This window comes from Penaeus japonicus, unplaced genomic scaffold (assembly GCF_977035675.1).
Source record: "Penaeus japonicus unplaced genomic scaffold, GWHDUDI00000001_assembly GWHDUDI00000019, whole genome shotgun sequence".
Classification (NCBI taxonomy): Eukaryota; Metazoa; Arthropoda; class Malacostraca; order Decapoda; family Penaeidae; genus Penaeus; species Penaeus japonicus.
Window position 1 is genome coordinate 596,084 of NW_028234421.1, and position 5,000 is coordinate 601,083.

General features: G+C 39.2%; 1 protein-coding gene across 1 annotated transcript in view; it reads right to left on the bottom strand.

The window, feature by feature from the left end:
* The window catches only part of LOC122263484 (tripartite motif containing 13), a 12,185-nt gene that overhangs the window by 6,473 nt on the left and 712 nt on the right, over positions 1–5,000 (bottom strand). The gene's annotated exons all lie outside the window — the stretch shown is intronic.

Below are 5,000 nucleotides of genomic sequence, written 5' to 3' on the forward strand. Positions count from 1 at the left end.
AAATATATGTATAAATCTTCTAACCATATAAATATATATAAATAGTAAATATATATATAAAATAGTATATATATATAGAAAGACACACATACTACACACTCACTGTGAGAGTTATGATGAGAGATAGGATTTATATATAGTATTCGGATGACGGAGACAGATTAGAGACCTCCCACACACACACTCACCACACACTCTCAACACACCAATCACAGTCTCACACACTCACCCAACTCAAACTTAACCACACCACACCCTCACACGACCGACCCACCACCAATCACAACCCTCGCACACACCTAACACTCACCCCCTCACACACACACACACACCACACCCAAACAGACACACAACCCATACACACAACACAATCACACCTCAAACCTACACACTCATACAGACACGCACACGACACACAAACACTACACACCTCACACACACACACACACACACCCACACACACCCCCGACAGTCTCACAACTCTCACCACCACGCCACACACAACTCACACACCGACACACACTCGACACACACACACCACACCCACACACACGCCATGACACACACCACATAACCTCACACTGACTCACACACACGCCACACACACACACACACACACACACACCCCACACACACCACACCACACACACACACTCCCAACCCACACACACACACCAACAACAACACACACACACCCCACAACACACACCACACAAACAACACCACACAACACCACACACCAATAACCCACACCACCACACCACACCCCCCACAACAACACACACACACACCCCACACACAACCCACACACACAACACACCACACACAACACACACACACACACAACACACAACACACACCAAACACACACACACACACACTACACAACACACCACCCAACACACACACACACACACACAACACACCACAACACACACACCACAAAACACCACACACACCACACCACAACACACCCACCACACATATACAATCACACACACACACACCACACAAACTCCTCTCTCTCATCTATCTCTCTTCTCCTCATCTCCACACAACCCATCACACCACCCACCCACAAACACACCAACCACACACACAACACACCCACACACACCACACAAACACAAACACACCCTCCCACACATAACCCCAACAACAAACATATACCACACACCCACACACCATACACCATACCCATCCCCAACTCCAACACACCACACACCAATCCCTACACATAACATCCACAACAACCCACACCCACACAACCACACACCACACCACACACACACAAACACACCCCACACACACACAACACCCCACACACACCCCACACAACCCCCCCCCCACCCCCATACACACCCCCCCCAAACACAAACACACACACTAATCACACACTCACAAACACACACACACACACCAAACACACACAATCAATCACACCACCAACATACTCATAAAAAAACAAATAACACAAACACACAATACCACACACACTACAACCAAACACACACCCAACACACACACACAATAACCCACAAAACACACTAACAACAACACACACACACACCACACACACACCACCACACAAAAAAAAACAACACACACACACACAACACAACAAACCCACACACACCCACCCCTCCCCCACCACATCACACACAACACACCACACACACACACACAACACAATACACACAACACACAACAACACACACACTCACACAAAACTACTCAACCCACATCACCCCAAAACACACCAAACAACACACACAAACTCACACACACACAACCCACACACAAAAAACACACAATAAACACAAAACACACCACACACAAAACCCCATAAACACACCACCCCACCATCTCCACCAACACATTCCACCACACCCACACAAAACACACAAACATACAACACACACACACACACACACTACACACAACTCCCCCCAACACAACAACCACCCCCCCCCCCCACACCACAACCCACACCTCCTCACACACCCAAAAACATCACAATACACACACACACACACACACACACACACAAAAAATCACACACCCAACACACACACACACAAACACAACACACACACAAAATACCACACCCATCCCCCCCCTCACACCCCCCCCCCCAAACATCCCTAACACAAACACCACATTTAACACACACACAACACACACACTCAAACAAAACACAAACACACCAACACACAGATATATTTTATAAGAATATATATCACACACACACACCTGCACAAATTACACACATACACCCAAACTCACAAACAAACACACACACATTCCACACACCCACACACACTTCCCAAACACAAATACACAAACACACAACACACTAACACCACAACACACACTTAAACACACACACCACACTACACATACACACCACCCACACACACAACACAACAACACACACACACTACACAACCACAACACACACAACACACACACACACAAACACACACCACCACACCCGCACACACCACACACACACCCCACACACACCACCCACACACCACCCACACACCACCCACACACCCCACACACACCACACACACACCACATACACACCACACCACACACAACACACACACAACATTCACCCACACCCCACACACACACAACACACATCCAAACAACACCCACCACACACATCCACACCCACCACACACACACACACACACAAACACAACCCACAACACCACACCACCCACACACATAACCACACACCCACACACCACACACAAAAAACACTACTACACCCACACAAACACACACACTACAACCACCCAAAACAACTACACACACACACACACCACACATACAAAGACACACACACAAACATCACATCAACACATAACACAAACCAAAACAACACACACACACCACACAACACACACATCACACCCACCATCCAAACACACTACACAACACAAACACACACCCACAACACACCCACACACACAACACACACCCACCACATCCACACAACACCCCACCAACACACACAACACACACACACCACACACACACACACACACATTCACACAAATAACACACACCCCACACACACCCCACACACACAACACCCACTCACACACAAACAACACACCCACAACACACACAACAAACACAACCACACACACTCACACAACACACACCCACACACACCCAACACAACACAACACAGCACACACACACACACAACACAACACACACACAACCACTTAATCCCGGCTGGTGAGGTTGTTACCTATGGCTAGGAACTTTACCTCGATTGCCTAATGTGAAGAGACAATATTTCTGATATATAGACCACCCCCACCAAGATACAATTAGGGCAGTAGGTGGGGTCCGGCCAAACCCTCTTGAGAGGCCACTTCCGCAGTGGAATGAGATACAGGCTGAAAAATAAAAAAAAAAAAAAAAAAAAAAAAAAATATACATATAATGTGTGTGTGGGAGTATGTGAATATTTGTTTGTATGTATAAATAGCATTATATTACATAAATCTACACACACACACATTGTGATATACTTGTATTATATAATATATAGATATATATGTGTGTGTGTGTGTGTGGTTTTTTGGGGGGGGGTACGTATATGTATATACATATAGATATATATATATATATTAAAATTATATATATATATATTATATAAGATAATATGTTATTATTTATACATATATGTATGTATATAAATGTATGTATGTATGTATGTATGTAGTACGTATGTATGTATATACGTATGTATGTATGTATGTATGTATGTATATATTATATGTATGTATGTATGTAGGTATGAATGTATGTATGTATTTATGTATGTATATATATATGTATATATGTATGTATGAAGGCGGATAGTATGTTATATATGTATGCAGTATGTGATGGTATGTATAGTATGATATTTAATGTATGTAAGTAATTGTATGTTATAATGTATATATATACAAATATATATATGTATATATACAATGTATGTATGTATGTATGTATGCATGTTGTATGTATGTATGTATGTATGCATGCATGTATGTATATGTATATATATGTATATATACATATATATACATATAATAGATAGATATAGATATGTATATATGAGCATAAATATATTTATATATCTGTATATATATTTATATGTATATATGTATGTTTATATATGTATCTATATATACATACCTGTATATATCTTTATATATATATATGTATATATATGTATATATGTATGTATATATAATTCATGTAACATATATAGATAATATATATATAGCTATATATATATATTGTCTGTGTGTGGAGATATATATATTAAATTATAGGTATATGTAATATGTATATATATATGTACATGTATATGTATATATATGTATATATATTATATATATATATATTTTTATATATGTATACATATGTTTATGTATATATGTATATATATATGTATATATATATGTATATGTATATATATTATATATATATATATTTATATATGATTTATAAATTATATACAATGCATATATATGTATACATATGTTTATGTATATATATAGATATATATATATATATATATATATATATGATGATATATATATAGAATTGTGTGTGTGTTGTGTGTGTGGTGCGTGTGTGTGTGTGTGGTGTATGTGTATGGATATGTATATGTATGAATATTGTATATGTATATATATGGTTTGTATATATAAATATGTATATGTATATATATAGTAGTGATATAGGTATAGGTATAATTATATATATATATTATGAGGGAATAAGGAGATCGAATAATATATAATATATGTGTTATGTGTTGTGTGTGTGTGTGTGTGTGTGTGTGTGTGTGTGTGTGTGTGTTTATGTTTGTCTGTTTGTGTGCGTGTGTAAATATATCTATATCTACACCTGTTTGACCATATATATGTTATAATCCCATGATAAACATAATATACCCAATCACCAAACCAAAG